The sequence below is a fragment of the Notolepis coatsorum genome (genome assembly GCF_963971535.1).
Source record: "Notolepis coatsorum genome assembly, chromosome: 13".
NCBI lineage: Eukaryota > Metazoa > Chordata > Actinopteri > Aulopiformes > Paralepididae > Notolepis > Notolepis coatsorum.
In genome coordinates, this window is record NC_140177.1 from 84202373 (window position 1) to 84229308 (window position 26936).

A 26936-nucleotide genomic window follows, 5' to 3' on the forward strand; every position below is an offset into this window, starting at 1 on the left:
CACATAGCACACGTCGTAACCCCCAAAATACAGTGAAGTAAACACACGTTTTGTTAAACAAAAACATTGTTATTAACCAAAAACATTTTGGGGGGGGGAGGGAGAGTGGGGCATAGTGTAACGTGTCCTACCTGACCCCCGGACGCAGGGTGAATGGCCGCAACAAATGGCTGGTCCACCACGTTGACGAGGCCTATTGCTGGCGGGGCCAGAAGTGGCGACGACTGGAGCCTCACTCCGGCGCTTCGCCCACATCCTGCGGCTGGCCATGGTACAGGCTGACGACATCTTCTGCAAGAGATGACGGTGAGTCAGAGTGTTCAGGGCCCGCTACCTCCCCACGGCTAACGCCAACAGTTAGCACAAGCTAACGGCTAACTCCAGGCTGACGGTTAGCACCAAGCTAACAGCTAGCCTTTACAGGCCCACCGTCGGCTCTGACCAACGGCCAGCTACCGGCTAACAGCTAGCTCTTACCAGCCTACCGATAGCCACCGGCTAACGCAGCAGCAAGCTAACGGTTAGCTCTCACGGGCCCACTGTTAGCTAACGGCTACTACTGAAGCTGTGTAACATGAGGAATAGCGATGCAGGCCTGATCACTTCAGACAGCCGACTGCCTCTTCTTTAGCCCAAAGAAAAAAGGGGCAGACAACACCCATCTCTCTCATAGGATGGCGTTACCAGAGATACAGTGGCGTCGGCAGCAAGCCGCATCTTATCCGGGCTGCTGCCGCCTTGAGTTCCGGCTAAAAAACCTGCAAATCCGCACCCCTCGCGCCGGGAGGCTGCACTCACTGTCTCCATAGAATAGGCGGGAGCCAGCATCCGTTGCGGCTAGCAGAGGGCATCCCTCCTCAGAGACTTGGGACTCGAACCCAGACTCGGACTTGGGGCTTCCAGGAAAACAACACCTTTGTTTTCGTGGGGCGTCAAACAAGAACCCCTCATCCCCTCCATCCCACGATGGAGAGGCAACGGAGGAATCCTCGCTCGGATCCGGCTGTTCTGCGGGGCCGCAAGCCTGCGCAGCCGACCCCTCACAACTGACACATCTGAGGCCCGCGTCGCAAGACACCACCCACCGCCAGCCGACTGCCTCTCGCGGCAACAGTATCCAGCAGAGTCTAACAACAGAGTCCAACAATGCCTGCTGGTCGAATTCTACACTGCCATAATTCAAAGCATCCTCACCTCATCCATCACAGTCTGGTACGGTTCCACTGATAAACACACCAAACACAAACTCCAACGCATCATCAAGATAGCCTCCAAAATAATTGGCTGCCCCCTCCCCTCTCTGGACTCCATCTCACGCACAGTCACCCGCTCTGGTAAAATAGTCAACGACCCCTCTCACCCAGCACACCACTTATTCCAGCACATGCCCTCAGGGCGCTACAGGTCCATTCTAACCAGACACACACGCTTCACAAACAGTTTTTTCCCCACAGCAGTCCGAACACTGAACACCCTGGCCCGCCCCCCTTTGCACAGACGGGCAAGCATCTGTCACTGACTGACACTGTTACCGTGACTGTCCTGTATGTATTTATGTATATGTATTTATTGTGGGGATTGGGAGGTGGGAGGAGGGCGTTTTGATGTTTGATGTCTGTTTCATGTTGATGTAACCAGGAGTCATTTTTGATTCCTCCCTCTCATTTAATGCACATATAAAAAATGTCACCAAAATTGCATTATTCCATCTTCGTAATATCGCAAAAATACGCCCCATTTTAACTCTGGCTGATGCTGAAACCCTGATTCATGCTTTTGTCTCATCACGTCTGGACTACTGTAATGCACTTTTTTCAGGCCTACCTAATTCAAGCATCAAAAATCTTCAACTCGTGCAAAATGCGGCTGCACGGATACTAACTAGAACTAGAAAAGTTTATCACATCACACCAGTTTTGTCCGCCCTACACTGGCTTCCTATCCAAGCCCGTTCTGACTTTAAAGTGCTACTCCTCACCTACAAAATTTTAAATGGGCTTGCACCGCTCTATCTATCTGATCTCATCTCCCGATACTCGCCCGCTCGTGCTCTGCGCTCACAAAATGCGGGGCTTCTATCGACCCCTAGGGTTAAAAAGAAATCCGCCGGCCACAGAGCCTTTGTCTACCGCGCTCCCTACCTGTGGAACAAATTACCTGCCGTCATCAGGGGCGCCTGCTCTGTCGAAGCTTTTAAATCCCTGCTTAAGACTCATCTTTTCTCTCTCTCCTTCAACCTACCCTGATCTCACCTGGTCGGGGACTGACCTTTAGATTAATCTGTGTAGTTTAGTTATGGTACAGGGTACTACATGGTACCACTGGGTAGTTTACTACAGGGTAGTTTAGTTAGGGTACAGGGTACTACATGGTACTACATGGTACTACATGGTACTACATGGTACTACATGGCACTACAGGGTTCTACATGGCTCTACATGGCTCTACGTGGCACTACAGGGTACCACAGGGCACTACAGGGTACTACATGACACTACAGGGTACTACAGGGTACTACAGGGTACTACATGGCACTACATGGCACTACAGGGTACTATAGGGTACTACATGGCACTACGGGGTACTACATGGTACTACATGGCACTACAGGGTACTACATGTCTGCTCCTTTGCAGCACCACAAACATGGGAACTCTCTAACTCTTCCCCCCCCCTCTTCCCCCCCCCCCCCCCTCCCCCCCCCCCCCTTCTCTCTGAGTGCCCGTCTCCTGGCGCTGACTAAGGTGATGGATGCCTCGGGGTCTTGGCCAAGATTGTAGTGACTGCTCTACATGCACCTCCGAGGCCTTGGATCAGTTATTCACCGCCGTCTGTCCGTGGTCCTGTCAACTGATTAACAGTATTAACAGTCAATGCGGTTTCATTGCTGGGTTAAGTACTTCCATTTCTATTCACATAATACGCCTACTTCATATATCTACTCCATTCACATATATGCCTACCACTTGTATCTATTGCTATGTCCGCCTACTACAATCTCATGAGCTGTCTAACGCCTGTCCCGTCTCCCTGTCTCCCTATGACTTGCTGTCCTGGAGTGTTGACCGGAGTGTTGGACGTCCCGTGACGAAGGCCGGGAGGTTGCGACCCCCTCTGCGTGCCCCCCTGTCTCCGGAGGTCTCGTAGTGGTGACCGGAGTGCCGGATGTCCCGCGATGATGTCCGGGAGTTCGTGACCCTCTCTGCGCCGCCCCCTATCTCCCTGTCTCCGGCTGTCCCTGAGCAACGACCGGAGTGTTAAATGTCCCTTGACTAAGACGGGGAGGACGTGACCCTCTTTGCGCCGCCCCTGTGCCTCAAATAGATTGCTATCAGCTCTATCTTTAATCTTTCAAAATGTTCAGTTGCTATCGCTATTAGCTCTATCTTTAATTTTTCAAAATGTACAGTTGCTATTGCATGCACTCATCTGTGTTCCACTACACACATGAGTGCATGCTTACCAACTGTCCGTCTGCAACACTACTATCACCAACATCTAAGAAGGGAGATCCCCCCTTGAATGGCCCTTCTAAGGTTTCTCTCCTCCACACTGCCTGTGGAGCTTTTTTCCCTATTGTTAGGTTTTAGTGAGTTTTTCCTTACCTTCGCGTGGGGTATGTCTGGGAGTGCTTGCATTCTTTCATTTATTTGCATCCATCTAAAAATGTTTGCACCTTATGGTGTTCTTGTTCTGTTCTTGACTTATTGTTATGTTTTCTTCTTGACTTGTTTAAAGAAGATCTGTACGGCCCATGGGGACATTAACGTGTGTTGTCGGGCCCTATAAATAAATTTGATTTGATTTGATTTGATTTAACAATCTGTACCGCAAACAATTACCACCAACCACCGTTGTGTGGCATTAAAGTATCTTGTATTTTGTACAGCTGGAGCGCAACGCTGGCGGGGGAACTGCCCAGCGACGCGCACTCCCCAAATGTGAAACGCCGGTGGAGGTCAGAATAATCCTCTAGACTCTCCGGTGGTGACGACATTATCTTTTCTTTCTCCCGTAAATTAGTGAGAGAGGGAGAAACAAAATACAACGCCAACACAGCTCCTATAACTAACTAACTACTAAACTTGAAGCGGTCCGTGGTCCTGTCAACTGAGTAACAGTATTAACAGACTGTTAACAGATTAACAGTCAACGCGGTTTCATTGCTGGGTTAAGTACTTCTATTCTATTCACATAATATGCTTACTTCATATATCTACTCCATTCACATATATGCTTACCACTTGTATCTATTGCTATGTCCGCCCACTACAATCACATGAGCTGTCTAACGCCTGTCCCGTCTCCCTGTCCCCCTGTGAGTTGCCGTCCTGGAGTGCTGACCGGAGTGTCGGACGTCCCGTGATGAAGGCCGGGAGGTTGCGACCCCCTCTGCGTGCCCCCCTGTCTCCGGAGGTCTCGTAGTGGTGACCGGAGTGCCGGACGTCCCGCAACGATGTCGGTGAGTTTGCGACCCTCTCTGCGCCGCCCCCTATCTCCCTGTCTCCGGCTGTCCCTGAGCAATGACCGGAGTGTTGAATGTCCCGTGATTAAGACGGGGAGGACGCGACCCTCTCTGCGCCGCCCCTGTGCCTCAAATAGATTCGCTATCAGCTCTATCTTCAATCTTTCAAAATGTTCAGTTGCTATCGCTATCAGCTCTATCTTTAATCTTTCAAAATGTTCAGTTGCTATTGCCTGCACTCATCTGTGTTTCACTACACACTTGAGTGCATGCTTACCAACTGTCCGTCTGCAACACTACTATCACCGACATCTAAGAAGGGAGATCCCCCCTTGAATGGCCCTTCTAAGGTTTCTCTCCTCCACACTGCCTGTGGAGCATTTTTACCTATTGTTAGGTTTTAGTGAGTTTTTCCTTACCTTCGCGTGGGGTATGTCTGGGAGTGCTTGCATTCTTTCATTTATTTGCATTTATTTTAAATTTGTTGGACCTTATGGTGTCCTTGTTCTGTTCTTGACGTATTGTTATGTTTTCTTCTTGACTTGTTTAAAGAAGACCTGTACGGCCCATGGGGACATTAACGTGTGTTGTGGGCCTTATAAATACATTTTATTTGATTTGATTTGATTTGCTATACACGGACTTCGCGGTGGTGAAAGTAGGGAAGGAGCTGGTAGTATGACCATGACCCCGCTTATATATGAGCGGATGTGGGCGTGGTCAGGCAGGTGGGTGCGTACACGTGGGTGAAAGTTTTCATGATAGTATATGATTAAAGGGATAGTTCCAGTAGGCAGAGCGCAAAGCCATAAATGAAATATAACTGCTGTTGTGACATGGTTATGATGTTTATTCTTGAAAAGTTTGAAAAAACGATAATTATGTTAGACAGTCTGCAGAGCTAGATTTATGACGTGATGTCATTTGCGGTCCGGCCCCGGAGTGTTAAGTGTTATTAGCTAAATATGAGCTTATAAAAATCTCTGCGCATTGCATCGGAAATTGGATGATTTAGACGCGAGGACAGGAAGCCGTCATGACATCGTTGTAGTCCTAAGAAAGAGGAGACTCAGAGGTTTCGATGGAAGACTACATTTCATAAAACTACACTACCCAGCTCACACCTGCCGCAGACATAGGAAGTCTAACCATTTCTTTCTTTCCATTCACAACGTGAATTTCGTGTTTATATCTCACGGGTCAAACAAACCTCAACGTTATTGCCATAAAATACAATGTATATTGTTTCTTTACCTTTTTGTGAACGAAAATATCTAAGCTTCCTCAAGTGAAAAAGTTGAGACTGGGCTTTCTTGAACACCGAATCTGTGTTCTTCTTCCAGTCCAGTTTACTCTCCAATTGGACACCGAGATACTTATAAGACTGGACTATTTCTACCTCCTGCCCCTTAATGATGACAGGAGAGACAGAGATAATGATCATTATCATCCGGTGCTTGTAAAGCCAATGATGACAAGTGGAGCAACATAACCGCAGCACTGAGCCGTTAATTTAAATGGGGACTAGTTTCCATTATACAACGGCATGCAAATTTCTCGATTCTGATTGGCTGAAACAGTCATTTTACACGTCTTTATTGGCAACAATTCCACGCTGCTGACCCAGGACCCGCCCACAACCGAAACACATCACATCACTCCGCCGGATCACAAGAAGGTGGACAATAATCTTTACAAATGGATATGTTGATAGCGACTAAACGACTAAATATCAAGCGATTCTGTCACAGCGAATGTCTTAGTCGTTTAAACAATGTTGGATGATGTAATTGATGGGTCTTGAATCATTCTGTAACAAAAGAAAAATCGCGGATTGATTGATTGATTAATTTCCAATTTTTTTTTCAATTTCTTTTTCCTTTCGACTGTCAGCGCTCGCTCTAGTCTCCACCCACCGCCACCCCCCCCCCCCCCCCCCCCCCCCCCACACACACACACACACACACACACACACACACACACACGCACACCACACACCACACACACACACACACACACGCACACACACACACACACACACACTCTGCCTGCAACGCGGGGGATAGTCAGAGAGCTGGGTGCTGCGCTGTTCTAAGTGAGCATGGCCTATTGAGTTGATTGATTGATTGATTGCTAATTTTATTACTGTACGCTTGGTTTCCAACTGGTTAAGTTTAGGCCCTCTACAGTAGGTTTAAAAAAATAAATAAAAGAATAGGGCGAAGAAAACGTTTTTTTCCTATAGGGCAAAGAAAACTTTTAATTTGTTTTACCTACTTTATATAGAAGCATCTAAGAATGAAGTTCTATGGAAAGTAGGTCTGCATTCCCTTAACAATTGTGTGTATTGAGCCGTACTGTATTGTACCCATTCTGCATCTGGTAATAAAATTTTCAATCAATCATTCCAATAATACACAGTTGGATGTGTTAGTTGGTTGGATGCACTTCAAGCTGCTTCCACATGAGGCAACTTCTCTCAATCATTCCAATAATACACAGTTGGATGTGTTAGTTTGGTTGGATGCACTTCAAGCTGCTTCCACATGGAGGCAACTTGTCTTTTTTGTAGTTGTGGGAACTACTTTTTCTGGCGGATGTTTTTTTCAATAAATCTTCGATTAATGTGTGTTATTGTATAGAAATAAGGTTGGATGAATCTGGCAGTTGTATAAAAGCTTTACACCACTTGTCGTGATTTGTGAACAATAAACCATGCCTAGGGGGGTCTAACGACCCTCGGCTGCGCCTCGGGCCTAACAACCACCCCTAGGCATGGTTTATTGTTCACAAACCACTCCTGCGCGTGATGTAATGCTTAATTATTAAACTGCAAATATCCATGATGGCCCAGCGGAAAAACGCAGAAAAGCAGTCGTAGATAGGCCAGATTGGTGTGCGCCAGTTATCTTAATAATTTAATTTGTAAGTTTGTGTGTCGATTCTACATCCTCTTGAACATTATATCTCTTCGTCTTTTTGCCATTTTATTATAAAACCAGGGACAAGGGCCTCTCTCTATCCTCCGTTACTCGCAAGCAGCGCTTCTCTGTCTGACTGCTCGATATGTGGATCGCAGATCAACATGAACATTTGTACTGCGTAATCGTCCGGCCGGGGGTTGGCCAAGCTACATGTGACTTGCTCTATTTCAGTCACATTGACCACACAACATACACTATAGGAAAAAGGAGACTTAGCTTTCTAATGATATCAATATTGTCTTTCTACTCCAAATATTAAGTGAGATACTCATTATATAATGACTCACCAAACAATGATTTTGAGATAAAGGCCTCCAAAGTTTCTCAGTACATTTTGAGGTATTTATTCAAATGAATAAGAACCATAAAACGAATTAATCTAGACATGTTTGACAATAAATGTCACTATACTGTTCCACCTTTTGTCACTTCCACACATCAATCGATGGAACAACGGCACTCACATACACATGCATGCCCATTCCCACATGCATGCCCACACCCACACACCAGCTCATGGATTGTGGGCCAACATCAACTGGTGCTATCAAAAAGTATTCGCTGATCAGTCGAATCCATTGCTCATCAGGGCTGCCCCTCTCATAATGTGTTTATCAGTGTGGTATATTCTAATCAATATCTGAGGTGATTTGCAGTACAATGCGATTGCTATCTGGAAAAGGAAGAAGGTCATCATTGATTCAAATGGTCTTTCTCCACTGAGTGGAGAAAATAACTGTTTAGGCCAGGCAAAGAGGAACTATGGTTCAAACTCATCATTTATTTTGCCTCTGGGCTCAGAGTGAATTAGAAGGTTGCTTTTCACATACAAGGATTATTTAGAGTACATTAACACATGTTTGTACAAAGGATTAATAAGGTTTGTACATCAAACCCAACATGTACATACACAGTCATGTTAACATCAATAAAATAGAGATCTACTGAGCATTTTACACATGAGTAAACCTGGTTTTTAAGAAGAATACGTTTTGGTCCAATCAGCTTGGTCTTCTGGGAGGCGGTCCCCCATCGATCTCCTGTGTGGGGGCTGGCTGCCCCCTCACCTCGATCTCCTCGTCGGGTGTTGTCCTTCAGTAAACAAAGGGGGGGTCTTCAGATGTCTTACATCTTGTTTAGAGTGGGGTGAGTGACTGTTCCATCTGTGGGGTGTGACTTTCGAGTTCCTTTGTTTCTAGTGGTTGACCACATTTGCTTGAGTGGGGGTTGAGAATGGCTGTCTAAATACAGTTTCAACACCAGAGGGGGTTTCATGTGGACTCAAACGGTTTCTGTCACGTTAGTATCCCCCTTTGAGAACACCAGTGTTTTGCATATGGTTTTTCTAATTATAGACATATAGATTATGAAATACAGTCAATGTTACCACAACAGTCCTACTATTTATTGTTCACGTGAATCCATTGAGTACATTTACATTTACATTTAGTCATTTAGCTGACGCTTTTATCCAAAGCGACTTACAAGTTCTGTACGACAAGACAGCAAGAAGGGTACAACTCTATCAGCTGAGTAACAATGTTCATCAAGTGTTGCGTGTTACAGTGTAGGTTAGTTTATTAGGACAAGTGCATGACAGTAAGGTTAGTCAGGGTTAGATTTTTTTTTTTTTTTTTTTTTTTTTTTAAACTGGTGTTATCCAACTCATGAGAACCTGCTCTCAAGCTCTTGCAGCATTCTGTCGACGACTGGATAGAACAGTCTCTGTCTCAGCTGATCTCCTGCTGAGGTCTGAGCTTGTGCCACAAGATGACTCAACTACATACTCGTCCATCCTTTTCTGCTTCCTCCTTTGGCTGGTAGTATGTTCCTCAATCCAAAGGCCATTACATATGGCCTTTGTCCTGTCATACATGTCCACTGCCATCTCTGAGGTGCGATAACCTTTGAGTGTGTCCTGCACTGTGCTTTTAAATAGTACAGATATTGAAGATGTGCACTTTAACGCAGCAGCACCTGGAGCCATCCATACCCATGTCCAGTGTCCTATAATAAGCTTTAATCGAACCTCGGATAGTCCGGTTGGTTTGGGGTGGTGTGAAAGCTCATTCACTCTTGCAAGTGAACCCTGCTGCGGTTCATTTGAGATGTGAATGCAAAGCGGACCAAAGGCAGGAAAAGACCCAAAAATCGAATATTTTTTTTATGAGAAGACTGAAACATATGTATATAATGAAACACACAATAGTTTTTTTCCGATTGCCTAAGCATGATTTTGAAAACGGGGCCCGGTGTTTCAAAACACACAATTAGCACAACCACACACACAATTATCAGAACACCTCAGATCCTTTGCTAAATTAAACACTTCAAAACCATACACTAATTTATAAAAACTACATTTTGTTACCATATGAAACACACGTTACATAATGACTTAATTCGGTTTGAACCAGTTACACACACTGCTGTGCTTAACCTAAAACACATTTAGCAATTCTACTTCTCAGTGATTAGAGTACTGTAAGTGAAGTACGCAGAGAATGTGCAAATATACAATAAATTCACCAAACACTACACAAGACCAATGCTGTAGACTGATGAAAATATAATTTATTTATCTACATATACCCAAATCAATGATGCAGACTGATGAAAAAAATTACATTTTCTCTCCATATACCCAAATCAATGATGCAGACTGATTAAAATATAAATGTTCTCTCCATATAACCAAATCAGTCAACATTTCAACATGGAGAATCACAACAATACATGTCCCAGTTTTCATGCTACTATGTGCATAACACTGTAAGCTCAGCAAACATCAGACAAACATAAAACACTGTATCCAGTACAGGTTAAAATTACAGTAACACAATTTCTTTTTTGAAAAAATTTAAACAGAAAATACTAGACATTATCTCTTTGCCTAGCTGGATCTGGCAAGATAATTTTTTGTTGTGATTCTCCATGTTGACATGTTGACTGATTTGGGAAAATGGGAGAAAATGTATATTTTCATCAGTCTGCATCGTTGGTTGTCTTGTGTAGTGTTTGGTGAATGTATTGTATATTTTCACGTTCTCTGTGTACAGTACTTCACTCTCCTTCCATTTTGGTTGAAGACAGGTGAACTCACCTGCTGCATTTTTATAGTGCTTAAACCTGATTGTGTATCTACAATTAAGCAATGGTGTGTTTGTGCATCTGATGGCTGTGTTTAACCAATTGGCTCATATGTGTGGTAATTTGACATTCTGTGTCTAATGTAATGCAAGTGTGTTTAGTGTTTTGCAAATCACTGTGTGTATTGTTTTGCAAAAAGTGAGGCTGACATTGTAGGGGTGCAAATCTGGGCCTATATTTTGCTCCTTGAGTGTAAGGTTTTGATAATTGTGTAATACTTTTGATTTGAGTGTTTATGCAATTGAAGAAAACTGTAAAGACTAGAGATGAACTGTTTATTTATTTTGTACATAGGCTGTGCATATGTTTGTTTGTTTGTTTATTTGCTTTTGTGTATGATTCTTAACTGTGTTTTTATTTTGTTATTGGTGTATATGTGTATGTATGTACAGTATATGTATATATATTAAATGCCAGATAAAACATTGATCTGGTCCAAGAAGCCCCAACAGGAGTACAAATATACATATACACACATATATATATACATATATATATATATATATATATATATATATATATATATATATATATATATATATATATATATATATATATATATTTGTACTCCTGTTGGGGCTTCTTGGACCAGATCAATGTTTTATCTGGCTAAATAAATAAATAAGAAACTGATGATTTGGTCCTGTTAACTTTGAATTTTCTATGGGGACTGCCCAGATCCCTCTCATGGAACTGGACCTCACTTTGAGAACCTCTAATGATTCTAGTTATTCAGTATTCATCTCTAATTATTCTAAAATTGCGTATTTCTGTGCATTAAAAAAAAAAAAAAAAAAAACTGAAGCCCCCAATGTTTTCTAACCCTAAAAACGCCCCTGTTGTGAATCCATTTTGAATTGGAGATAATAATAATAATAATAATAACTTTATTTGTATAGCACTTTTCATACAGAGGTTGCAGTTCAAAGTGCTTCACAACAGTAAAAAATACAGGCATAAGCGAGCATAAAAAAGATAGACAGGTAGCAAGGTATGGTAAATCACAGTGTTTTCAGTAATACAAATAATACAAATAGTTTAAAATGATTCAGTTTAAAAATAGTCACGGACATACAACAGGGTATTTAACATACAACAGCAGTGCATCAGTAAGAAGTAAAAAGTGTGATAAAATAGTTCTCTTCATACAGGAGTAGGAGGTAGTCAGATAAAATTAGCATAGAACCGACACGTGAATTTGATAGGCAGTGGATAAAAGTAGGCAGGGTAAGAATAGTGCAGGTAAGTACAATTTATGTCAGGATATCGCTGATGTTTCATTGAAATGCCTGAGCAAAGAGATAGGTTTTAAGCTGTCTTTTGAAGATGTCTAGCGAGTTGGCTTCCCTGATGTTTTGGGGTAGTTTGTTCCACAGTTTTGGGGCATAGTTGATAAAGGCTGCATTACCGATCCTCTTTTGACTGTTTCTGGGAGCCACTAGTAGTCCAGCAGCTGATGATCGCAGTGTTCTTGCTGGTGTGTAATTTATTAGTGTTGGTGATGTAGCTAGGTCCCTGTCCATTTAAAGCTTTGTATGTAAGGAGAAGGACCTTAAAGTAAATTCTAAATGTTACAGGAAGCCAGTGTAAAGTAGCTAAGACTGGACTAATGTGCTCTCTCCTTTTGGTTCTAGTTAGCAGTCGGGCTGCAGAGTTTTGGATAAGCTGAAGCCTCTCTGTGGTTTTCTTAGGGATACCTGTGAAAAGTGCATTACAGTAGTCTAACCGGCTAGATATGAATGCATGAATTAGCTTCTCAGCATCGTTCTGATTAATAAATGGTCGTACTTTTGCTATATTTCTGAGATGGAAGAACGATGTTTTCGTTACTTTGCTAATATGAGATTGAAGTTCAGTTCTGAATCTATGATAACCCTGAGACTAGTGACCTCAGATTTGATCCAAGGCGTTAGTCCTCCCAGGTTCTTTATTAACGTTTCTTTTTTAGTTTTGGGGCCGATAATTAGAATTTCAGTTTTGTTCTCGTTTAGTTTCAGGAAGTTCTTACTCATCCATTTATTTATTGCCAGTAAGCAGTCTGTAATGGAGCTAATCGCTGTATCATTTGGTTCAGCAGATAATGTACAGTTGTGTATCATCCGCATAGCTATGGAAATCTACATTATGTTCTCTGATGATATTACCCAGCGGTAACATGTAAAGGGAGAAGAGTAAAGGACCTAAGCAACTCCCTTGTGCAACTCCATAGTTGTTGTCGTATATATCAGACATGTGCTCTCCTAGTCTAACATAGAATTTCCTCCCTCTGATGTATGTTTTGAACCAGCCTAGCACATGTTCTGAGAAACCGACAAGGTTTTCAAGACGATCGATTAGAATATCGTGATCGATTGTATCAAATGCTGCACTGAGATCTAGCAGGATAAGGATGGAGATCTTATTCTCGTCAGAGTTTAGCCTGAGGTCACTGATTATTTTGGTGAGGGCAGTTTCAGTGCTATGATATTTTCTGAATGGCTATTTTATGTTGGGTTTTGATCCTATTGAATATTGTGAAGAGAAGTTATTAATGTGAAAGGGATACATGAATTATTGTTTTAAAATATTGTCATCTTTGGAGAAAAGATATTCAGAAAATATTTCAGAAAAGAAAAGAGAAAATCCATGAGAAATTATATTTATTTTAAAGGAAAACTCCAACATTTTGGGAAATTAGCTTATTTAACATCTTCCCTGGAGTTAGACAAGAAGATACATACCTTTTTTGTCTCTGTGCATGCAGTAGGCTTAGGGAACAGTCGCTCCGTTAGCGTAGCTTAGCTTCATCACTGGAAGTGGGGCAGAGTTAGAGCCTGACGTTCCCTACAGTCACGAAATACACTCCAAATACAACTCCAAAACGTTCCTGTAAACATGTTGTGACCTGTGTATTTACCACGTGGAGAAATAAAAAATAATTGAATTTTACAATTACGTTTTCTAAGCAAATATATATATATATTTTTTTTGCCTAACCACTCGTCTCTGGGAGCAGTCAGTGATTTCAACGTGTCGCCATGTTTGTTGACATTCTCATTCATTCAAAGGATCCGAACCGATTGAAGTTTAAGCTTCTCCAATTTAGTATTCCAATGGCTGGTCTTGATAGGCTGCTAGCTAACGGAGCTAACCAACAAACACAGAACCGGGCGGACACTAAAGTAAATAACGAGAGCAATGACTTCCTTTCTGGGGGGTTTCAAAATAAAAGAGCGACGTCTATAGCAGAGGAATACGTTTATTTTGTACATTATCTAACGTTAACACGAACCTAAACAAACTTTAGGTTAGTTGTAATGTTAGTTTAGTTTCGTGTTAACATTAGATAATGTACAAAATAAACGTATTCTGCTGCTATAGACGTCGCTCTTTTATTTTGAAACCCCCCAGAAAGGAAGTCATTATATTTGCTTTAGTGTCCGGTTAGCTTTAGTGTCCGGTTAGCTCTGTTAGCTAGCAGCCTATCAAGACCAGCCATTGGAATACTGTTTTCTAAATTGGGGAGGCTTTTAATCGTCAAGGTAAGAGGATTTTAAGTCATGGTATCCATAAACTTCAATCGGTTCGGATCCTTTGAATGAATGAGAATGTCAACAAACACGGCTTCACGTAGAAATCAAACTGTGCCCAGAGACGAGTGGTTAGGCAAAAAAAAGTTCTGAGTATTTGCTAAGAAATCGTAATTGTCGAATTCAATTATTTTTTATTTCTCCACGTGGTAAATACACAGGTCACAACCAGGGGCGGATTTAGGATTGTAGGAGATCCGGGGCTTAGCTCAGATAGGTGCCCTTTATTTTTCCTTTTTTTTTTTTTTTTTTTTTTTTTGGCATGTAAGGGGTGGTTTGGCAGTTTTTTTTTTAATTTAATGAACCTGTACGTGCAATTTCCTGCAATATAGAGCCTTCAATCTTGACCAATAAAGCTGCTCTTTTCACTATACAACTCAGTTAACCATAACGTAGTTATTAGTTAGTAAAATAGAATAAAATAATGCAATAGTGCATTGCAATAAAATAGTTATCATCGTATTTTTTCGGGAGGCCGGTAAGGAGTGCATTACAGTAGTTGAGTTGGCTTGAGATAAAGGCATGGATCTGGTTTTCAGCGTCCTTTTGATTTATAAATGGCCGTACTTTAGCTATGTTTCTAAGGTGGAAGAATTAAGTTTTTGTCAACTTGTTGATTGTGATTTAAAGCTTAGGTCTGAGTCTACCATAACACCAAGACTTAACTCACTCAAATACAGTTAGCAGCTGGATAGACCACAGATGGAAATTAGCCTCTGCTAAATCTGGTGCAAACATATTTTCATGTAACAATGATGAATTGTAATTTTTTATTTTTTTTTATAAATAGATTCGGGGCTTTTCAGAATACATTCGGGGCTTGAGCCCAAGTAGCCACGCCCTAGCCCCGCCCCTGGTCACAACATGTTTACAGGAACGTTTTGGAGTTGTATTTGGAGTGTATTTCGTGACTGTAGGGCACTGTAGGGAACGTCAGGCTCTAACTCTGCCCCACTTCCAGTGATGAAGCTAAGCTACGCTAACGGAGCTGCTGTTCCCTAAGCCTAATGCATGCACAGAGACAAAAAAGGTATGTATCTTCTTGTCTAACTCCAGGGAAGATGTTAAATAAGCAAATTTTTATTGAATTAACATCGCATGTGTTTTATGATTCAGGTTTACCTTGGAGTAGCAGCATCTCACCTATCCTGCTAAATCTGGGGAGGGAGGGTTTATGCTTTATCTAACCCCTATTGAGAGTTGAGCATAATTATATACTTCTGGTTGCCACTGTGTCACAGTTAAATCCTGAAGCCCACCTCGTCACATCTATTGGTGTTCATTCTGACCATTGAATTGAGCAATAGGCACAAACATACTTACACACGTAGGTACTGATGTATTGGGGACGGGGACATCGGATCCTTTCATCCTCCAAGGTAAGGGAGCACCATATTCACCTCTACAAGGCAGGCAAACAAGCTTTCTGAGAGCTTTAGATTACTTTAAATAACTTGATCTTTTGATCAATTGGATTAAAATAAAAATACTGATGGCTCCTTTAAAGAGTTGGAATGTGCAATGTCATTATGATGTCACATTATTCCAGGAAGTATTGCATGGAACTCAATAAAATACAAAATCAAAAATCTATAAAAAAACATGGCCTTGAAATCATGACCATCATACATTCCACCCCTTTTTAATTAAAGGAGCCATCAGTATTTTGTGTAATGCAAATTGACCAAGTAATTAAAAGATGAAAACACATTGAACGTCACTACAGCTTGTATCATTTTCCTCTCCCCGTTGCCTGCCTTCTCTTTTACATCTACCATATGTTCACATTTGACTGGGAAAGGGTGACAAATCCTACGAAGCCACACAGAATATACACACATTTGGCAATGTGTTTGACTGTGGTTCGATTTAGCGTTGTCTCCATTTTTCAGTATATGGCACTCTTAAAACCCAGATCCATGGTTATTTTTGACAATATCAATATGGGGTATCTTGGAAGAGTTTGATGTTTTGATGGAAAATACGCTTTTCAGAACCCATTGTAAATAAAAATAGCTCTCGGAAAATCCCTGTTTCACTCTAGTGTTTGTAAACATTACCCAAGTATGGTAAACAAACCTTTTACAGATACATAGTAAAACAGCACATACCATTACAAACTTGCATTGTCATTTGTTTTAATATGATACTCATATACGGTAATTCAAATCACACAGATTTATTTTCGGAGGCGAGGCTACCCATTTAATTACATTTGGATCACTGCAGCACCTTTAGGGCTTAGATCATGCTTCAGAACGCCTTCTCAAACTGCCTCATTCCCTAAAATGCAAGCACCCTTACACAGCATAATGTGTGACACGCATGCAGGTTGACACTAGACAAATTAAAAGGAAAATCCAGCAGAATTTATATAGGTTTAGAGATAATTTAATACAGTTTGTGCAGAATACAGTCATCGATAAGTAAGCAATATCAGAAAGGAAGATGGCAGAGTGGCAGTTTAAATGGGAGCAGGTTCAGGAGATAGAAAGGGGATAATAAGAGGAATAGACAGTGTAGAGAAGTACATGCCACCTAAGTGATGGTGTTTATACAGTTTGGGGTAAAAAGATGGTTGAAGTAGGGTGAGGCTAAACTCAACAAAACAACATGATGACCGTCACCCCAATGACATTATGCACACTCCATACTACCAAACTGTACCACGTTCCCTAGTATGTAAACTATTCATGCACAAGGGGAACTTGTGGATTGAAATGGCTTACAACCTTGAGCTGAACAAACAGTGCTTGATTCAGGACCTTTGAAATGTGTGCACATTAGCACATTTGAAATGTATATGTATTATGTGTGCCAACATAACACATTGGGCTGGTTATGTAGAAATTTATTTATATACTATACTTTTCTTTTGAGGCCAGAAATAAACTTGTTCAAGCCACATTCCTGTCTATAAGTGACTATGGTGGCATAGTATATGCATGCTGCCTCTTCACCGCTAAAAAAGCTAGACAGTGTGTACCATGCTTATCTGCGCTTCATCACTAGTGCCAAAGGGCTTACTCACCATTGTGTGCTTTATCAAATGGTGGGATGGACCTCTATGTACATACGGAGGGAATCACACATTGTATGTTTTTATAAGGCCGTCCTAGCTTCCCCTATATATTTCCAGTCTCATTTTCTTTGCCTATAGCAGCTACCATACCAGGTCCACAAGATGGCTACTTTTAAAAACTCCAAGAATACACACTGAACTAGAAAGGACAGCTTTTTCTCGCTTCGCACCTTGGGCATGGAATGGGCTACAGGACCATATCCACTTAGATACCCTGGTCTCTCTTGGCAAATTTTAATCTCTGTTACATAACGTCTTACAAGAAGAATGTCGTTGCTTTCTGTAGTCGGGTCCCCACTTCAAAATTACTGTATTACCCTGTATTATACTGTCATACACTTTTACTATCATGTAGACCAGTGATTCCCAACCTGGGGTCCGCCAGACCACAGATGATTTGAGGTCTTTAAAAAAAAAAAAAAAAAAAATTTGATTTTTTTTTTTTTTTGATTTTTTTTTTATCATCAGAAGCATGAATAGTCTCTCCACTACAATAAAAAATTAAGATAAATAAATAAAATCTAGACATGATTTTTGAACGTTAACAGTAGGCTACCGGGTAGCCGCTAAAACGCGAATCAGTTGACTGTATCACTTTCTGTAGCTAGCCTAGCACGCTAGTTAACTTTCTCGGCTCGTCTGCAGTCAGCCGCCAGAGGCGAAAATGTGTGACAAACGAAAAGGAGATGACGGCAGCTCATCTGCAAAAAAAGTTAGGACCTACAGCAATCGCGAAAATTACATCACCATGGGCTTCACTGAGGGACCAGACAAACGACCTGAGTGTGTGATTTGTGGAGAAAAGTTGGCAAACTCGAGCCTGAAGCCCAGCAAGCTGAAGAGACATCAGGCGTCTAAGCACCCAGAAACCGTTGGGAAGGATCCAGACTTTTTTCGGAGGAAAGAACAGTCTCTCAAGGCGAACAAGCCTGTTGATGTTAGAGTAGCGTGGAGCAGGGGTGGCAGTGATTTACAGAAGGCTACCGAAGCCTCCTTTGAGTGTTCGCTTTTAATTGCAAAAGCAAAGAAACCGCACAATATTGGCGAGCAGCTCATCAAACCAGCCTGCATCAAAATGGTTTAGAAACTGTGCGGCCCACAGGTGGCGGATAAACTAAAATCAGTACCACTCTCGAACAATGTAGTGAAAGACCGAATTGATAAGATGTCAAGTGATTGCGAGCAGCAGCTGTCAGAAAAGCTTAGAAAGGGTCCATTTGCCATACAACTTGATGAAACTACAACTGTCGCAGACGAGGCTGTGCTCATCGTTTATGTGCAATATATTGAAAATGAGGATCTGAAGCAGGACATTCTCATGTCAGTCAACCTTACTACCAGGATATTTTTACTGCAGTGGATTCTTACTTCATTCAACATAAATGCAAACCGTTCACCATTAGGGCCTGATTTGAGAGGATGAATACAGGATTTGAATATTGGCCAAAATTTTGAAATACATATGGTGCAAGATTAGATTTGTTGATTGAAGGCACAAGTCAAAGAAGCATAGTGGGTCTAATTATGATGCATATGCCTGTGTATAAGCAGTTTGTTATTAAAATGACAAAAAAAAGGTATTAAACCCAGCTAGGACAGATTCTCTCTGCTACTGATTGGAATTTCCTGTCTCATATTTAGTTTAATTTGTTGCATTGATTTGTTCCATAAATGCAAACCGTTCACCATTAGGGACTGATTTGAGAGGATGAATACAGGATTTGAATATTGGCCAAACATTTTGAAATGCATATGGTGCAAGATGAGATTTGTTGATTGAAGGCACAAGTTAAAGAAGCATAGTGGGTCTAATTGTGATGCATATGCCTGTGTATAAGCAGTTTGTTATTAAAATGACAAAAAAAAGTATTAAACCCAGCTAGGACAGATTCTCTCTGCTACTGATTGGAATTTCCTGTCTCATATTTAGTTTAATTTGTTGCATTGATTTGTTCCATAAATGCAAACCATTCACCATTAGGGCCTGATTTGAGAGGATGAATACAGCATTTGAATATTGGCCAAACATTTTGAAATGCATATGGTGCAAGATGAGATTTGTTGATTGAAGGCACAAGTCAAAGAAGCATAGTGGGTCTAATTGTGATGCATATGCCTGTGTATAAGCAGTTTGTTATTAAAATGAAAAAAAAAAAATATTTTATGGTATCTTATTAGGAGGGGGTCCGCGAATTTCATCAGAGATGTTTGGGGGTCCCTGGGGGGAAAAAGGTTGGGAACCACTGATGTAGACTATTCTGTTTTTGTGTTTTATGTGATGTATTGTATATTGTATACATGCACTTTTATTGTGTTCTTGTGTCATGTATCGCACATGTTATTGCCGTTATCTTGGCCAGGTCTCCCTTGCAAAAGAGATGTTGTATCTCAATGGGACTTCCTGGTTAAAAAGTTATAATAAAAAAAAGAATCATCAGGAGGAAGGCATGCTGCATAGTGAAGATTTTAACTAAGATGTATGCTGGCCCCAGGGGGAACAGCAGCAGCAGCAGCAGCAGCAGGATGAAAATTAGGAGACAACAGCACCATGATCAGCAGCAGGGGAGCTCCAGGGCCTGATGAGTTGTCCACAAAGGGGACCTGAAATATCATTTGAAAGACATGGGATGAGTATAATTTGACTGCAATGCAGATTTGTGACCAAACATGGAAAGGTGCTGTGCCTCAATGAAAATAAGTGGACACAAATCAATAAGTACTACATGGAACAGCTTAAAGGTATCCAACAGAGTATTCTTGTAAACATATTGTAGTGTTTACTATTCTTGTAAACACTTTTGTTTATATTGAAATGTCCACCAAAATAGATTGATTCTCCTATTGTTGTTCAATTGTTTACAAGCTGAATACAATTCCTACCTCATATAACCTTTGAAAAGTTCATCTTCACTGTTTACTTTTCTCCCGCAATGTTTATATCCCATCTGTATTAAGTTTCACTTTCTGTTTCGACACAGTTGTAATGAGTCCGACCTGCTAGACAGGCAGTTGATTTGTTCGATTCCGAGGGAGATTATATCACCTATTCATTTGAAGCACATGTTTACACGCCTTCAGTGCTCTATTCTTTCTCTTCCACGTCTCCCCTGTGTTCGCAGTATGTGATTCAGGGAACACCTTTCTCATGCTATATCAAATGTCATCAACTAATGGTCAAGAACTCCATTGTATACCTTTTAACAACTGAAAGCCGTCGGGAAGAAGCACCGCTTATTCTCTTTAGGCCCAAAATTATACTTACCGGATGCAAAATGGGGAATACTTGATGGCCATAGACCACAACTCCATTCAAGCCAGTAGGGTTGTCCTCACACTGAATCTGTGAATAAAACAGCTTGGATCAGTATTTGACACCACCGCCATATATGGACCTGTATATGTAGCCTAGCCGACAGAAGCACTTCTGTATGACGTTGACATCACATACCAATCCCTGGGTTGATGCCTACTGCAGGGGAATACAGACATGGCATGGCTGCTTGCAGCATTCTCAAGAACCACTCATCCGATCCACTTCACACTCAACACTGCATTCCATTGGGTCCTCAGCAATACACCCACCAACGTTCATTGTTCATTGTTATAATACAACCATCTGTGGTCAAATGGCACCAAATTTGACACTGCACTCCCCTGGGTCCTATATATATATATCGGACAAGTGTGCAATTGATCTGATGAATGGTTCTCGAGATATGAGGAGGACATACATGCACGATAGCATCACCATCTGCCCAAATGGCATCCGATTCGAAAACCAGACCCCCTGGGTCCTCAGTAATACACACACAGACAGTTCTTGAGATATGCGAAGGACAAACAGATAGACAGACAGACAAACACACATACTGCACACGCAGACTGACTGCGATTGTGGAGGATGTGTTTTTTTGTTTTTGTGTTTTTGGAGCAGTGGAATCTGGCTTATTGTTTAGTCAATTGAACTAAGATGTATTGCCTGCCTCTCTGTTTCAATGATCACTCAGAGCATTGACATGGAATGAAGTTGAACACTGATTACATATTACTTGTTACTTCTCTTTAAAAAAAAATACATTATTCCCTGACTACTAAGTGTGTCTGACTTTTATCCACCAAAACCTGCATGTTTGTTTTTAGCTCAGAGGATGAGAACCATATTAATATTAATACATTACATTTTAAGCATCAGTGTGCACAGATTACTTTAAAGCAGATGCGTATTCCAGTATGGCGTAAGACTGTGGAATTCTCAAGAGATTGATTTAAAGAGTTGTATACATATCTTTCAGTTCAGGAAAATGTATAAAGAAAGAACATTTAGACTTTATGAAGTTGAGGGGTAACAGGTTTTTTTTATGAACAAAGTTTTCTTCCTTTTTTCTCATGTTATTGTAGGTAGTTACGTATTGATTGTTAAATAATTGTAATTGACAGACCATGTATTTATATTGTTTATTTATGTTTTGAGAAAGGTGCAGGCAAAATAAGATGTTCTTCTCCCTGCTTCTTTTTGCTCATGGAATGTGCAAAGTGAGATGTATTTTTATTATGAAACACTTTTCTTCTTTTTGGAACTGTGCATTACTGTAAAATAAAAAATCTGTCTCTCTGTCTCCATAACGTATTCAGTGTGTGGGCTTGAACAAGCTGTAACATATCGGCCTCTTTCTCTAATGTATACTATTTCACCCATACAGTACAGGTATGTGCACTTGCAACAAGCAATACACAAGGAGGGATTCATAAGGAATCATATCAATATTTATTTGAATTCATATCACAGCATTATGATAGCAAATGGAGATATAGACAAAGGGATGAAAAGAAGCCATGAGATAGGGCAATGTTTTGATTATGTGGTTATGCCAATAATGAGATTGCAGTATCTATTTAAACCCATCACAAATAGAATGGTTAATGTATATATGTATGTATTTCTCTCTAGCTATCTATACTGTAGGTTGTCTTTCAGTGTGCAGACTTGAACAAGCTGTAAGAGTAGGGGGTAACATAGTCTCACTCTCTCTGTGTATACTCTCTCACTCAGATGCGCAACTGGAACAACAGGCGGGATCCTTGGTTGCAATTGCAGGGGGAGGTTTTACATCAAATTGCAGTAAAACAATTAAAATAAACAAAGCCCAGGCAGGTAAGGATGTGGTCTCGACCGGTCTAGAAATAGAAATCTGAGTCCTCTTTGTCAGAGACAAAAATGCAGTCAAGTCCGAGAACATTGCTAACACGTCAGTTCAAATATGGTGTTCAATTGGGTTGAGATCTGGCAAATGCGAAGGTCGGATGAATAACATAATTTTCATACAAATTTTCATCAACCCATTCAGTGACCCCTCATGTCCTGTGAATGGAGGTATTGTTATCCTGGAACTGGTGTTCAATTGGGTTGAGATCTGGCAAATGCGAAGGTCGGATGAGTCACATAATTTTCATACTAATTTTCATCAACCCATTCAGTGACCCCTCGTGTCCTGTGAATGGAGGCATTGTTATCCTGGAAGAGACCACTCCCATCAGGATAGAAATGTTTGTGACTGAAGCTTCTGCCATCCGTGGCCCAATAATGAACCCTGGGTCAAAGTCACTTAGATCTTTTCCTGTTGCCATCTTGATCCAAAATGTATCTTGATCTCAAATGGGCCTGCTCAGCATTTTTATACATGCCGCAGAGCATGATAGGAGGTTAATTGCTTAAATGTCTGGCGAAGCCTGGGGGAATTATGCTTTTGATTGTGTGTATCTGTCTGTGTGTGTGTGTGTGTGCAGACCAGGCTGCAGAAACAAATTAGTGGGGGGGCATAAAATGTTCTCAGGGGGGCACAATGGTTTTTCAACACAGGTTCCCTTTTATACGTTTCAGCTGGGACAACAGCGCCGTGGCTTGCTTGGTGCTGTCCACGGTGCTGAACTAAACAGCAGAGAGGCAATTGAAAAATCTAATTTCTCTCTATCTTAAGAACATTCACTTATACAAAAACAGACTGAACGGATATATATAACAGACCTGCTGGGGCAGCGAACTGAGAGCAGGGGACACAAACAGGCTGGATAAGATGGTCAGGAAGGCCAGTAGCATGGTTGGGGTGGAGCTGGACTCTAGCGAGGGGGCGGAGAGGAGGAACCTTGCTAAGCTCCAGGTCATCAGGGAAAACCCCTCCCACCCACTATACACAGACTTGGCTGACAGGAGGAGCATGTTATAGGCTCACACTACCTAAATGCAGCACTGAACGGCACAGGAAGTCCTTCATTCCGACAGCCATCAGACTATACAATGCATCACTGTACCTCACTGCATCACTGAGCACAGAGTGACAGTTACCATCTTCCTGGACTCTTACTTTTTAAACAGCACTGTGCAATATTACACCTACTGTAGACTTCAGTATATTTTTACTGTATTTATTTACTGTATCTTTTATTCTATTTTTATTCTATTTCATTTTATTCTATTCTATTCTTAGGCCATTTGTTTTGTTATTTGTGACTTGTTCTGTCTAAATGTTTAATGTTGAGTGATTTGCAGTGTCAAATTTCCCTCAGGATAATACATTTCTATTCTATTCTATTCTATATCTTTGAAAAGTCTCCATTTATTCAACACTTCTGCATTCACTGACAAACTGAACTGAACTGACACAAATAAGGTGCATAAAAAAGCTAACAAAATTCCTCCACAGGCTACTCATTAGTAGAGTGGCAAGCAGCGTTTGGGGACAGTGAAATCTTCTTAAAACACTGCCCATCCACTCATTCCTGAACTTTTTTGTTAAGTCCTTCTCAAATGCCAACTGATTAAATTGGCCTTGCGTCGATGAAGCATACTAAGGCGATGTTCTGTAAAGACGTTCTTGAGGGTAGTGTGTATGTGTGTGTGTGTGTGTGTGTGTGTGTGTGTGTGTGTGTGTGTGTGTGTGTGTGTGTGTGTGTGTGTGCGTGCGTGTGTGCGTGTGTGCGTGCGTGCGTGCGTGCGTGCGTGCGTGTGTGTGTGTGTGTTTGTGTGTGTGAGTGTCTGTCTGCAGCTAATTTCACCAACTAGGGCCGCGGTGGATGAAACTTGGCACATACTGTAGCAGGTCAGGGACCTGTATTCTGGATTATTTATATATTATCGGTATTTAATTTGAATTAATTTCCATCATTGTCCATTGAAATATATATTCAGTATAAAGTGATAGTGTGTAATCATGTAGTAGTGGTAGGTGGTAATAGTGTAGGTGTGTAATAGTGTCTGCCGCCTGGTTGAGATTTGCGCTCTACTGAGCACACCTTCCTAGTTGTATCATGCAGTACACCTGGAAGCATCTGCATTCATTATGTTTCTCGACTAATTTATTCGGGTCTTTCCTTTAATTTGTCACCCGTCTGTATGTATGTCAGTACAATTGCATGTGCGTGAATAAAAATGATGAATTTCACTCACGGAATCAGACAATGGCTTCTCATCATCTTGGATTTGCATCTGCGAGGGTAACAGAAATAGCACAATAATGACTTTAAAGTCATAAGCAAATGGGTAGCCCCACCACCAAAAATAAACAGGAATGTGACATGCTTCTACTTTTCTAGTTGATTAACTCAACTCTTGATACAAGGACTAACACAACTACACAACATATTTGAGCTTTGAATTGTATTGGCTCTAAAATGTTTGTTTATTTGGTAATGTTTGTAAGCACTGGAGTAAAATATACCTATTCTTCGTTGTGATGGTTAAGATAATTCCAAATAGCTTATTCTCCATCTAAAGATTAGATCACACTCTTAATAGTTGTGTGTGAATATACCCCATATTTTATGGTCAAAAACATGGATTGGAACTGCAACAGTTAATAATTAAATTACCTAAGATTATAATTTTAGATGGAGTGCGTACACAATGCAGGAGATCATTATTTCACCTGTAGACATCTGATCAGCATACATTATTAGCCTCAGTTGACATTTTGGTATTCAATTGTTATTATAGAACTTGCCATTATGATTAAGAAATCCCAAAGAGGTGCCAATAGGCTCTCTGCTTTCAAAAACAGCCTAAAACAATGAATGCAATTATTGAGAAAAACACTACAAAACATAGTTACAACTATTGGAGTTATTTAGAGCTCTTTGCTTTGGTTTTATTTGTGGCTGTCAACACGTGTCTTGTGAACTTAGCATGCTAAAGGTTTCCCTGTTGAACCAAAAGCCCACAACAACACAGTAGTTGTAGACTTTATCTGAAGAAACAACCAGTTCTTCCTGAATTGTTAATAAGAATCTATGTATGTTATATTCACCCACCTTGATCGTGGGGGAAATAAGTACGTAGTTCAATGCTAACATATGCTACCCTGGCCTATAGGCTAATCAGTCGGAAGCAACAATTCAAATCTGATGTACAAATCACATTTCTCTCACCTTGGGAAGTAAGTATGAACCTACAGTAGGTCTAGTTAAACAATAATTGACAAAGTAAAATCTTGAATCTCACTGTTGATTAATCAAACTGACTGTTGTCACAAGTTTGCCACAAGGAGGTATGGAGTATGACCGCTTACATACAGTACAGTAGTTACAGTACCCTCTCCTGCTCATTACATCAGCAGTTTGTACGACAAATCAATAGACCACCGCAACACTTCCGGTATTCTGAAATCATGGGAGAGAGAGCGGGGGGAGAGCACCCCCACAGCTGTAGTAGCTACAACCACCTAATATCAAGGCTCTCATCCACATTCATATTATTCATAATAATAATAATAATAATAATAATAATAATAATAATAATAATAATAATAATAATAATAATAATAATAATAATAATAATAATAATATAATAATATAATAATATAATAATAATAATAATAATAATAATAATAATAATAATAATAATAATAATAATAATAATAATAATAATAATAATAATAATAATAATAATAATAATAATAATAATAATAATAATAATACATTCAATTTATAATGCACTCCAAATATAATGCAATGCAAACCAAGTATCAATGTAATTGTAACACGGAGTGCAGTGGTCTATATACAAATATTTACATAGTATGTCTGTTCATCAGTGCACAATATGTCAAGGTCAGGTGGTCAATACAAATGTAAAAATATATTATAAATTACAATATACAACATTAGGCAAATCTACTATGAAATAAGTATTCAGTATGTGCTTACCTGGTACCAGTGTCTTTGATTCCAGAAGTAGGCCTATTTCTGAAAGACATTCTGTAATACAAAATCCCAGTATGTCACCAATGTCATCAAGTGGATAAGTACAAAATAAAAAACCATATGCTGAAAGTTGTGAAAGCTCGTAAATGTTGTTGATGGAGCACTGGCAGATACGTTCCTTGTACTCTCATGTCTACAGTAGGTATGTAAAGGTATGTAAACCAGTCTAGCAACTGGCAAATATGTCAGTCATTCAAAAATAAATATTGTTTCCATCACTCCTTTAAATAGCTGGCCTTCTTTTCCAGTACATTTGTTCTTGATGACATTTTGATTTACATTTTGTAACACAGGTTTAAGATTCATTCATTCATACCTTTATTTATTCTCAAAAGGACTGGAGGTCACCCTCATTTTCAATGTCATTGAGACTTTACAAACATTTCAATGCATAAATGTTTTACAATATAATAATAATAAATATTAACAACTCT

At 40.6% G+C, this 26936-nt stretch overlaps 1 long non-coding RNA gene across 1 annotated transcript; it reads right to left on the reverse strand.

Moving 5' to 3' along the window:
- Positions 1-20510: 20510 nt before the first annotated feature.
- LOC311239027 lies at positions 20511-26617 on the reverse strand. Its single transcript, XR_014620410.1, has 3 exons — positions 26446-26617; positions 24692-24730; positions 20511-20590 (listed from the first exon to the last, which is right to left on the reverse strand). It is a non-coding gene; the product is annotated as an uncharacterized lncRNA (long non-coding RNA).
- Positions 26618-26936: the final 319 nt, after the last annotated feature.